Genomic DNA, 13,351 nt, shown 5'->3' with positions numbered 1-13,351 from the left:
TTTTCCAGGTCTGTGATATAAGGTTTGATTCTGTATAGTATCCCTAATCCCTAGTAAGTTTTTTTAGTTGCTCTAGGCTGTATTGATCAAATTTTGATTATTCATTTGTAACGATGTCAAGCAATTTGGTGTGTGGTACCAATTGTATTTTAGCAATGTTTCTGGATGTAAATGAGAAAGAGACATTTGGGAGTGGAACAGTTTAGGAGTGAATAATATTTAGTTTTCTTTGGATTTAGGAGGAGATTAGAGCTATCTAGCCAGATTTACACAGATAGAAGGGATTGATGAGTTGGTTCTTGGTGACAGGGTAATGATTTTTCTGAGCAAATCAGAGTGGAATCATCAGTGCATTGTTTGATTGTAATTTGACTCATGGTTGTATGCAAATCATTGATGAAGTAGTTGAATAATAAGGAGCCTAATAAAAATCCCTGAGGGGCACCTGTAGAGATAGGTAGAAAGCAGGAATATTCTTTTTAGAGTTTTATGGTCTGGTGTTTATTGGAAAGACATTTACAAAATAACTGGAGTGCTGATTGAGGTAGACCTAAACAAGAAAGTTAGAACAGTAGTTTTTGGTGGCTGATGGCATCAAAAGCCTTTGACAGGTCAAGAAAAAAAGTATAAACCAAATGACCTGAGTTTCTCTGTGGGTTAACTATTTAACTGAATCTTAGCAAGGCTTATAGTTTGCCAGTTTCAAACTATAGAAAGAAAACCATTGAGGTTCTTATTAAAGATTATGACCAAAGGAGACCATCAGGAATTTCAGCCATGTCGTCCAATACTGATAGGAGACTAAAAGTGTCTCCCATTAAGTAAACTTTCTCCACATATCTCCAGTGAAAATTTGAGATCAAACACAAAAAGCATAACAGAATGCAGGAAAATGCAGGCAAAGCAAATACTTGAATCTTTTAATGACTGAAGGTTAGTGTTTTGTCCAGCAACTTAGGACTTTATCAGAACTACAGACAAAAAAAATGGATACACCACCACTTAAATAGCTACAATATCTAATTGACCATCTGTTCTAATCACATGTCCAATCCAAACATTTAACGAACACTTTGAACAATGCATTATAAAACATTATCTCATTAATGTTGTCATCTAACAAGAGCTGCTTTTTAAGAAAATCAATCATATTTAATATGTTTATCTTTTATGAAAGTTGGGGGTTGGCATAGGGCATTTGGGGTTGACATAATGATTAAGGTGTTTACCTCACAGATACAAGGTACAGGGTTTGATTTTCATCCTTGAGCGAAACTAGCTAGGCCTACAAGGACAGTTAACCTAGTACTTCCTAATGAACCTATGTACCTATATTATTAATAGTCATATTCAGCTGTGTGTTTAGTTTAGTATTTTTAATGTTTTATAATATATTGTTCAAAATGTCCTTTAAATGATTGGATCGATTAATTCATTTTGGATCATGTAACTAGAACAGCTGGCTGATTGCCTGATGTTGTTTTTAAGTGGTGGTGTGTCAGTTTTTTGACTGTAGTTCTGATGAAGTCCTAAGTTGCTGGGCAAAAGTGCTAAACTTCAGTTATTAAAATATTACTAGAATCAAATATTTGCTTTGCCTGCATTTTGATGCTTTCCAGTAAGCTTATCATGTTTGGTCACAAGTTTTTTTAGCATATTGCCACTGGTAAAATTTTAGATCATCCGGACTGGTTTAAAGAATGTTAGGGTATTACTCTGCTTGATAGGTAAAGACAGCTTATTACCGTAATGGAGGATATGCTGGGCTAGGTATCTACCATGCCATCTGCTGTTCCTGATATCAGAGTATAGGTTTAGATCACAAGGCTAGGTAGTTGTTTTAGCAGTGGTTCTATTTATATAAAGGAATTCATTCTAGGTTGTTCATAGCATGGAAGGCCAAACAGAAATCACCCTAAAGGAGTCAGCATGAATGATAGTAGAGTGATAGGCCATTTAATCAGTCAGAGTTGCTAAGCTTATTGAGACTTCAGATCTTCTTAGTAAAGAAATGCTGAGGTCTCTCAAGCTAGTTTAGGTGCTTAACGAGGTACATACTGAAAGGAGCATTATATTCAATGATGAGCCTACTAAGGGTTAAATAAAATAATTTCTTTGGGCCTTGAGAAGATGCAACAAAGGATATGCTGTGTTAGGTGTAAGTATCTTCTAACAACCTTAAAGGTTTGGTAGGTAAAGCAGAGTCTATCAACATATTAACCCAAGTTCAGGATGAATGTGCTAAATATAAGTTGATTGTTATCTATATGGTAAGCAGTAGTAATGCTCTACCTATCAAAGGAAACTATGCTGCATTTATTGGTGTTTTGACAGTAAGCCCATGATTAATATATTTGCTTGGTCCAGCCCTTGCTGTACAAATTGAGCATTAAAATGAGATTTGATAACCACTCCAAGCTTGCAATCATGGTTAGCTACAGTCCCCTGATATATACATTTATGTCACAGAAAAAATATATAAGGATAGCTATATGTACATGTTTTGTTAAATGCTTTGTCTAGAGAAAACATTCCCAGCCTAAATGATATGGATTATCTCCAACATCTGGTTACAAATCCAGCAAACTATTGATGGGTTTATGTTAGATTAGGAGAGTCTGGCAATTATACCAGCATACAACATAGTATCAAAAGCCTTAGCAAGGTCAAGGAAAGCAGTATAGACTATAGACCCCTTATCCATGGCCTCATTAACCCTTTCAAAAAACTCAGCCAGGTTCAGCAGGCATGATCTGCTTTTAGCAAATGATAATTGGTGTATTCCAAAGGACAGATCACATAAGTGTTTATTAGTTCACCTGCAATATGTTCCATAGCCTTATAAATAATATTAGTGAGACTAATAGGCCTGTAATTCCTAGGGTCAGTAGAGGAGACCCCCTTAATGCAAGAACACAAGAGTTACCATTCTCCACACCTCTTGGACATAACCAGTGGAAAAACTCATGTTGAAGATATGATGGTGGTGATTTGCTTGGTGGGGCTTTATGCTTCTCAGGTGACATCAGGGATATTGTCATAAACTATATAAGTAGTGGGTTTTTTTTTATTTGTAAACTGCCAAAAGTACTGTGGTCAAAACTGACCAGGGGGTAGGTCAGGGGGAATCAATGAGACAGAGGAGGGGGTGGGCAGAGTGAAGTTGGATGATAATTTATCTGCAAGAATATTGGGAATGTTCTTGGGGTCAGAGAAGGAGGTGCTTCTGGAGAAAAGGTCAGTACAGACTGGTAGGTTATTTCTAAGCTTCTTAATATATATGAAGAAGGCATTACAGTTTTCATTTGAATTAGTTGCAATCTTAATTTCATAACTGGCCTTTTAAAATTACATACACATTTTAAATCCATGATGAAGTAGATCTGGTTTAGTGTTAGCCAGGAGATTTTTCTTTTTATTATAGAGTTTGTTGACATGATAGTCCCATGATATGGGTTTAGCTGCAAGCTTGTTATTATGCTTACATTAGATCTACATGAATGCCTCGATGCATTTATCTAAGAGAGAGTAACATTTGGAACAGTATGCAGTAGGCTCATTTACAAACTTTGCTAGAGAGCTTTGTCATTCGTGATTCTCAATCACTTTATTAAACAGTAAACAGCTGTGTTTGGTGCAAGCCATGAATGTAGAGACATTATTAGGGGCCACTAAAAATATGACAGCAAGATGGCCAGATTTGAGTGGGGAGGGGGTGAGGAGCAGGATGATGTAATTAGGAGAAATGTTTGTGAGGACAAGATGAAGAAGAATTCTTTGTTGTAGAAAAAAAAAACGATGTACTGCATTTCAATGCATTTGCATTTGTGTCTCTGCTAACATGTTGGGATATATTGTAATTTTATGTCTGTCAGTGGCTGTGGCATTGTTGTTATTTGTGCATTTACATCAGTGATAAATACTACTTCTGCCCTGTTTTAAATCAATTACACTACTTTCGTTCATCAATTATTTTGGTTTGAAACTCTCACAGGTGATTATATTACTTTTTATTGTCATTAATTCTTTGTAGCTGATGTTTACAAAACTTTTTAAATACTTGAACATTGCAATGTTTGCATAGTTTGCAGTGTGTAATGTTTGCAAAATAGTAGATCTTTCATTATATACAGAACTCATCTGCCAGCTGTAATTTATTATTAGTAACAGAAGGTGTATTTGTTTCTAGTGTTGGGCTGCAGTAAATGCATTTATCAGTGTATATCCAACATTCCCTGTATATTTGTGAATCACCCTCTACCTAATTAACTTTATTGAGCTACCCTTATTAGACTATTCACCAGGTTAGAGAAATGAGATTGATCGACTTCATTTCTTTGCCAAGAGTACTTCTTACTAGTAGGGGCTGGCAATATTGCTGCCAAACCAGATTAAACCATAAATTTCATACATTTATATAACTTCCTGTTGTATTTGTTCATATTTCAGTGTGTACGATTTGCAAATATGGTCTGCTATCATAAGCGGTGGGTCATATTTAGCCACATGTCATAGTCCTGTTAGACTTATAATCAGATAATTGCACAACAGTAAAGTGGGATACACAGTAATATTTCTGATCTCTTCCAGATGTGAAAGTGGCATGCAGATGGACTTTTATCTTGTGATATGGGATTCACTAGTGTGTGAACTTAGTATGACACTGCAGTACTTGAGCAGGAATATAAGGGCATTCATTTGTAGATGAAAAACAATGAAGAATGCAGTTGAGAATATATTACCCAAGTAAGAGTAACACGTGATACAGTTTTTGTTGTTGAGAAACCTCATCAACATCATATTAATAGGTAGCACAAGCTAAAATTTACAATGGATAGCCTGGTTATTACCTTCTGCACACCCAAAGCTCCTCCTTGTTGCTTATTTTGTCTTCAGATAACTTATGCATATAAAGTAAAATATTTATGAAATATCGATGTATTAATTTTGAATTATTACAGTTGATATACCAATGTAAATTAATATAAAACAGACATGAAAATATGGAGGAGGAAAGGAGGGGAGAAGAGGAAAGAGAAACAAGAAGAAAGAAGGAAGGGAAAGGAAGAAGAAAAAAACACATCTTAAGAAAACTTCAATGAATATACATGTAACTTAATGTGTTATTTTGATTCTACTTATTTACATCAGTTTTTGAATACCACCAGGCCTATAATATGTCCCACTCGTCTGCAATATTTGAATACTAATTGTTAACCAAATCTGACTATAGCTAAAAGCCTATTAATAAAGCCATCGTAGAAAGTTGGACACCATACAGCTATAAAAATGACTTAAAATGCTAACATGGTTAGATACATGTTTAGCACAATTTAGTCATTATTAATAAAAAATAAATATAATGATAATTTATTCTAACTCATATTTAAGGAATCATCTTTATGCCAACTTACTTCTTTCAAATTGAGAATTCCATATAGATATATACATATCAGGCATTTCTTAAATTAATAAGATTGCTGTTTATATTCTAAAAGATAATATTTCCTGGTATATTAGTTTCTTTAGAGTGTTACATTTCTTTTTCTTTAATTATTCTCCATATACTAGTTTAATTTATGGAGCTCAGTTGTCTATGACTGGCTTAAGGTATGCGCATAATCTAACAGACCTATGTTTATCTGTTAGATTAGGAATGATTTACATTCCATGTTTAGAGTGGGACAGTGTTCAATTTATAACTGTTATTTTAAATTTATTATTATTTAATTTATTTTATTTCTGAGCCTGACTCAATTTTTATCTTACTTGTATTCATACAAGAAATAAGTCTGACTGTACTATCTAAAGAATTATTTATCGACATATGTTTTACTATCAGAGGAAATTGGTTAATAGTAATAAACAAAAAAGAGAGCAATTTCCTAATAACAATTTGATATGGATCTAACCTTGTTATCCTTAAATACTATTGGCTTAAATAATCCAAGCAAAATATCTAATTTACTGAAATATCTAAAATTAAACAAAGGACAATTAGTCTTACTTCAAGAATCACATTTCAAAATAAATTATAGATATACATGGAATCCTAATGAATATATGATGTTAGCTCAATCTTCTTACAAGTCAAAGACAAGAGGAGTAACAATTTTATGGAAAAATAACATTATTAATCCAGAAGTTATTTATAAATACGAAGATAAAGAGGCTCTTATAGCTTTTGTTATAGTTACATTTAATAATAGAATATGGGCATTAACAAATCGATATCAGTTCCCTGGTATTGGAGTAGGAACAGTCAAAAAGCACTTGGGCTTTATCTCCAATAATTATAAGGGTAATTTAATAATAGGAGGAGATTTCAACTGTATCTTAGATACTTCTGAAACTACTAACAAGAGACCTTTTTGTACCTCCTCTATATCAAAATCTTTACAAAAATGGACTGCATCATTTCATTTAATAGCACATTTAAAATTGAAAGAAGATAAATATTTATTGTTTCACACAAAGATTATAGATTTGGTACACAAACTAGAATAGATAAAATATTTCTTCAGGATCTACATTTAAAAATCACCAATGTCTCAATACTTCCATGCCCCCTTTTCAGATCATATTTCTATCATTTTGAAATTTCAAATTGAGTTTAAGCCATTAATTTTCCCTTCTAGAATCCCATCATATACTATAAAAATTAAATAATTTAAACCTTGGTTGTTGTCAAAACTACACTTTTTCCTAGATATTAATTATACAACAGAAATTAACAAAGTCATGATATGGGATTCATTAAAAGCCTATATAGTTGGTAAAACCCTTAGTTGGTTGAAAAACAAAGTCAGAGAATGGGAATCTAAATTACTAGACTTACAATCTAGAGTTTTGTCGGTGAAATCTGGAAAACATCAATACTTTCTAGAGATTAAAAAGAAAATAGAGGAATTAAATAAGAGATATAATGAAATTTTAGCACACAAAACTAATGTAGCACTAGAAAAACTTAAAGTAAATTCTTTGATGACTTCCCCTAGACATTTGCATAGTTTATCTACAAGATTTAAAAAACATTTCAAAGCCAATAATATTAATATTTATCATGAAAAATGGGAAATAAAGTGTCAGATATAGAAGATATTCTTGATGCATTCAGATGGCATTATATGGAACATTTTAAAAATGAAAAATTATATATTGATCAATTCAATTTGGATGCAATCTCTACCAACATAAAAAAAATTCCTGAAGAACTAAAATTAGACTTACAAAGACCCATTTTTTATAAAGAAATTACTGATAGGATAAAAGAAAGTAAAACTAACAAAGCCCAGGAAGAGATGGCATAATCACAGAGATATATAAACTCTTTCCCTCAACTATAATCTCTATCTTTCATAAATCATTATTAGAAATACAAAAACAAGCAATACTTCCTTTTTGGAAATACTCTTTAATTACCCCAATCCCAAAAGAAAATAAAGTCTCTGATTTTTACTTGGAGTTTTATACTTCCTATAGGCCTATATCAATATTAAATAATTATTATAAGATAGTTATGTCAATTTTAGCAAATAGAATGAACATACCATTATCTAAAATAATGGATAATGATCAAAGTGGATTTATACTCAATAGGCACACACACTACAGTATCAAAAGGATACTTACTCTTATTGATTATTTAAATAGGAGAAATCAAGAAACACTGATAATTGGATTAGGCATAGAGAAAGCCTTTGATTCTGTAAGTTGGGAATATCTATTTAAAATTCTAGTGTTATTTGAATTTCCTCCTTCCTTTGTTCACCTCTTAAATAATATATATAAAAATAATTTATCTCATGTCAAATTAGGTCCTTTTACCTCAGAATCTTTCTCTATAACAAAAGGCACTAAACAAGGTTGTCCCTTGTCGCCTATTCTACTTGCACTGGCTATCAAAATTCTTGCAGTTTTAATATGTAATAATCCAAAAACAAGAGTGCTGGATGTTTATGACCAATATAATTCTAAAATAATGCTATTCCCTGATGATATATTACTAACATTATCTAATCCCAAAGAAATTTTAGAGCAGGCGTGTCCAACCTGTGGCCCGCGGGCTGCATGCGGCCCTCAGAGCTCTTTCATGCAGCCCCCAACCTTTAACTACAACATTGATGTATGCATGCCCCAAAACACTTTGTTTGTTTTGTGTTTTTCGCGCCTGTGACCTGTAACTCTAACGTTGGTGCGTGCATGCGCCAAAGCACCTTTCTATTTTTATTTTTTTTGGGCCAAAGAAGGATCTGTGTGTTCGTGCCATTATTTCATGCCAAAGAATCTGTGTGTGTGTTCTTGCTGAAGAGGAACTCTTGTATGGATTTGCCGTCATTGCCTTTGAAAAGGACGCCACTTACTTGTGTTAATAGGTAAGTATGGCGTGAGTGACTACATGCATGAAACCAGAATATTTGTGTATATGAAAGTAGAAGAACAGTGTGCGTGTGTGTATGTGTGTATAACAGAGAGACAGAGAGAGACACATGCACAAAGAGGCTAACGACGATCAATCTACCTACTGAACACAAATAAGTTATCTCACAAATATATCGTACATTAAAAGTACTCTTTCATTAAATTGCAGCTTTCCTGACAGTGTTGTATTGAATATGTTGTATTGAATATGAAATCATACCTCTCAACTGTATGGATTTTCGCTTCATCTTCCAATTTGTGTCATTTGCTTAGGAAGTAAAAGTAGTCATCCTAGGTGATGCAGTTCCAGGGAGTAAGAATGAGACAGCAGCCTAGGGTTAATGGGTCAGTAGTGGATTGACTTTGTGGGACTGTAGCATATAAAGTTGTATTGTTTTTCTCTGACAAACAAAAAAGCACCCAGTACTGTTTTGTCATTGGTGGGTTCTAAGCAGTGGTAGATTGGACAACAATAAACATAGCTTTGGTGGATCATCAATACTGGCAAATCAGGTGGCCACAATGTCATCTTTTAAATGGGGGTTTTAGTGTGCATGTGTGTGTTTGTTTTGGGAGGGCAGCAACAGTAGATGATTATTAAAGACAGAGACTTACAGACTGTGGAGAATGTTTCTTTGTTTCAAAACCTGATACTTGGGTACTAGGCATGCCAAAAGTAGATTTTTAAGACATAGCTTCTTGCCATTTGCATGGATGGATATTTACATTTAATGGATAATGCTAGCAGTGTGAGTGTGGTTCTGTAGGGATCTGAACGATGCCAAGTCTACCATTGCCAATGTCTTGTAAAGTGGTCTGGAAATGGATATTGGGATGTTACTGAAAAAATACAGTAAGTGAGCTTATAAATATAGTTTAATTAAACAAAGTGAACTTGCAATTTGCAGGGCATAATTTAATTTATTTCAGATAGTCCAGATCCTGGTAGATTGTATACCATTAGACTTAATTAGGGAGAGCTGTCATTCTGGGGAAATAAGCAGCCCTAGTTTCAGTGAAAGCTCTGTGATTGTTTGCAGGTAGGAAGTTGCAGGATGTGGATGCACTGTGTTTTATTTATTATTTTTAATGCATTTCTCATTTCAAAGCATGGTTTTCTTTATTGCAAAAGAAGGCAGGATTGAATGAGCCATATAATGATTAACTGACAATGATGGGATAGAAAGATTATAAGTGATGTATAATGTTTGCAGCTACAGTTGTTTCAATGGCACCTGTGATGCATAACTATTTTTGGGCCTGTGTCCCACTTTTATTTTTCGCTTTGTCCAGATTTCTTGCTTTAAGGTTGAGAGGTATGGTTCCATACTAAATCAGAAGGTTGTACTTACCTTGGAAAACTTTTCAGCATAATTACGAGAAACAGAGCCTTTTTAATATCTTTGCTTATTTCCAATATAAACTGCCATGCAACCTTGCAAATAACCTTAAGTAAAAAGGTAGACTCCATATCTTCCAAAGCAAACTTTATTGTACTGTGCTGTCTGTTCGACTCAGCACAGCCCAGCCACAGAAATGAATAAAAACAGCCAAGTACACCACACAAAAATAGCAGTTGCAGTAAAATCCAGAAAATACACAAATTCCAAGTGTATTTTGTGGATTTTACTGCAACTGCTATTTTTGTGTGGTGTACTTGACTGTTTTTATTCATTTCTGTGGCTGGGCTGTGCTGAGTCGAACGACTGCACAGTACAATAGTTTGCTTTGGAAGCTGTGGAGTCTACCTTTTTATTTGCTGCTTGTTTGTTTTGAAACTTTTTATTAAGCTACTTTAATTCTTTTGGAATTGACAGGTATGCTTCATTGGTTCGAACATAAGTATAGAGAGCTAATGTGACAGCTCAGTAAACTGTCAGTCTGTGAATATCTTCTGCACAAATTAAAATGCCTGAATGTCAATGAATGTCAAATGGCTTTAGATAGGGGGGGAAGATATATGTTTACTCCAGTATGTAGTATGATTTTAGAGAGTTTATGGATTTCTTATTAATTTACTTTTTAATGAGCAGTTGCTTGCTAATTTATTGATGGTCCTTTTGATGGTGGGAAATTGCATGGATGAGTCCATCTCTAGTATGATTTTCTTTTCAAATATTTTGACTTCCACACATTTTCATTCAGTGAGTGTGTGGCATTTGATTACTGAGTTTGCCTATTTTACAAGTAGGGGCTCCTTTTGTGAGTGTGAGAGTGTGTGAAAGAGATATTTTATATGTATACTGAGTACAGTTTTGCAAATAGAATTCTTAGTTAAATAGGCCCCTTCTCTTGGGAAAGTAGACTTGAGTAACCAATATTAAATCTTAGCCATCCAGCTAGGAAAGTTTAGTATGTGGATTTTCCAACTGGTTTGATGAAGGCTATGCTTCCTACCCAAGGAGTACATTTATCCATCCAGTTGCCATGTTGCTAAACTACATTGTTTGATAATAAGAGGAGCTTTTTACAGATGTTGAAGTTTTTGTGTCAAGAAGTTGTTCATATAAAGTGGTTTGTTTATGTTGCAGTGAAGGCTGTGGTCTTTGTAGTGAGCGTTTTAAGTATAACCAGTATTTCTGAGGTGGAGGAAGTCTCTTAAGGCAGGATCTTTCTTAGCCTGGAAAGCAAGCCAGTGATAAAATTTATAGGAGCCAGCAAGAGAGGTTCATAGGTTCATAGGTTCATAGGTTCATAGGAGAGGAAAGCAAGAAGCATTTTAGTCTGTCTGGATAACTAAGTGCTTTGACCTTTTTTGTCAGAAATGGTTGTAGTCTGTCTTTTGGAAGGGTGTTTTGCTGAGGCACATGCCAAAAGGGGCTTTGCACTCAGTAATGGCTCTTATAAAGGAAGAATACAGGGATGTTATGACCTCCTTGTCCCTGGATGAGATACCCTTACTAATGAGGGGGCCATGTAAAAAGCTTTCTGTACAATGGAGACAACATAGTGGTCAAAAGTTACGTTTCTATCAACCTGGGTTCCCAAGCACCTCACGACTGACTGTGTGCTTACAACATTGTTATTAATGTGCTAATTTGTGGGGACATCACTCTCTCCAAAGGGGATGATGCATTTTTGGCATTTAGCTTGAGGCCATGTTTCTGGCACCAGTCATTTGTTTGGGTGAGACCCTCTTGTAGCTTATTCAGAATTGTTTTATTAAGTCAGTAATGTGAATTCTTTACTTTATTGCAAACCTGTTGGCTTATTTTTGTGGATTATAGTATTGTACAACTGCTTATGTTGACATTTTATGTAGTTGGACTGCTGGAGTGGTTTTCCCAGGGAAAATGCTAGTGCTGTATTTGTAAAAAAAAAAAATATATATATATATATATATATATATATATATATATTAACTAAGATGTTAGAGTTAACTGTTAGATTAGAGAATTAGAATTAGAATGAGAATTAGAATTTTAAGGCAAATATTTGGTATTTATTACATTTATTCATTGTTCGAATGCATCTGCAGTACAGCCAGGAGGTCGACTTTGGTCATCAGTGGCGGCAAAAGAGTTAACTATATGATATATTTTATATGTGGCCCCAAGACAATTTCTGTTCACTCAATGCGGCCCCAGCAAGCCAAAAGGTTGGACACCCTTGTTTTAGAGGAATGAGACATACTAATTGAGAAATTTTATGTGACTTCAGGTCTTCACTTCAATAGATCAAAATCTAAATTTTCATTTCTAAATAATATAAAAGGAATGCAAGTTAAGGAGAATTATATCACAGGAAAACAAGTAGCTACTCTAAATTATCTAGGAATCATCTTATGAAAGGATTTGAATGAATTAATATTAATAAATTATAGCAGCATCATAAACACAATCAAAATCTCTGTGGAAAAATGGAATAAAATATTACTGACCTTTGAAGATATATTACAGTTAATAAAAATGGTTTTACTACCCAAGATTTTGTATGTAGTATTAGCAATTCAGTTATTTCCTGAAAGACATGTTCTTAAAGAGATAACCACAAGTTTGTTAAAATTTCTATGGTTTCCTAAAAAAAAATAGAGTAGCATTAATACATCATATTAGGCCATGGAAAAAGGAGGTCTACATTTTCCAGATATTGAATCATATTTAAAGACATCCATATTTAAAACTGTTATGGAATGGATAAATCCTAATTGTTCTGCCAATTAGAAATGATTACAAACTTTTATATTAACAAATGAATCTACTTAATTAAAAAAATACTCAGTATTGGATAAAGTCAATAAACCTTGGTACATACTAAGTATTAATACGCAATACAATATAACAAAGCCCACCAAATCATACTTGATCAATTACTACTTCAACTCATTCAGGAAATTCATTAACATAAATATGGATTTAAAACTTTGGTTTGATCTTTTAATCCCATTTATTGTAACAAAAACTATCCTTACAAAATATAGAGAGAAATAATTACTTCTTGGTAGAAAAAGAAATTGTTGGCAGCAATGCATAAAGAACTAAAACTAATAGACATGCAAATGATAAAGGCAACTTATGGAATCCCATCTCAGGACTGGTTAACTCAACAGAGTATTTTAATGTATTCCAAGACTTATGCAGAGTAATTAATAATTCTTCCTTTAAAAATACACCAAAACATATAAATTACTTATATGGAATTATATATAATGACCATAACATGGAAAATAGTATTTCAAATTTATGTAAAGAATTAACTTACAAAAAATACGTAAAAAATCCTATTAGCAGTATATATCTAAAGGTCATTCATTACATCTAACTGAAGAAATCAAATCAAACATTCTACTATCAGTAAAACATACATCTAGTACACAGTATTGGAAAATCTTTAATTGGAAATATTTACATAGAGCATTCTTAACACCAGATAAAATTACTAAAATCAATTCTTCTACAAATGGAAAATGTTGGAGATGTGAGCAGGTATT

This window comes from Protopterus annectens, chromosome 7.part0 (assembly GCF_019279795.1).
Source record: "Protopterus annectens isolate FY-2018-M chromosome 7.part0, PAN1.0, whole genome shotgun sequence".
Classification (NCBI taxonomy): domain Eukaryota; kingdom Metazoa; phylum Chordata; order Ceratodontiformes; family Protopteridae; genus Protopterus; species Protopterus annectens.
The sequence above is the reverse complement of the archived record's forward strand: the minus strand, read 5'-3'. Positions refer to the sequence as shown.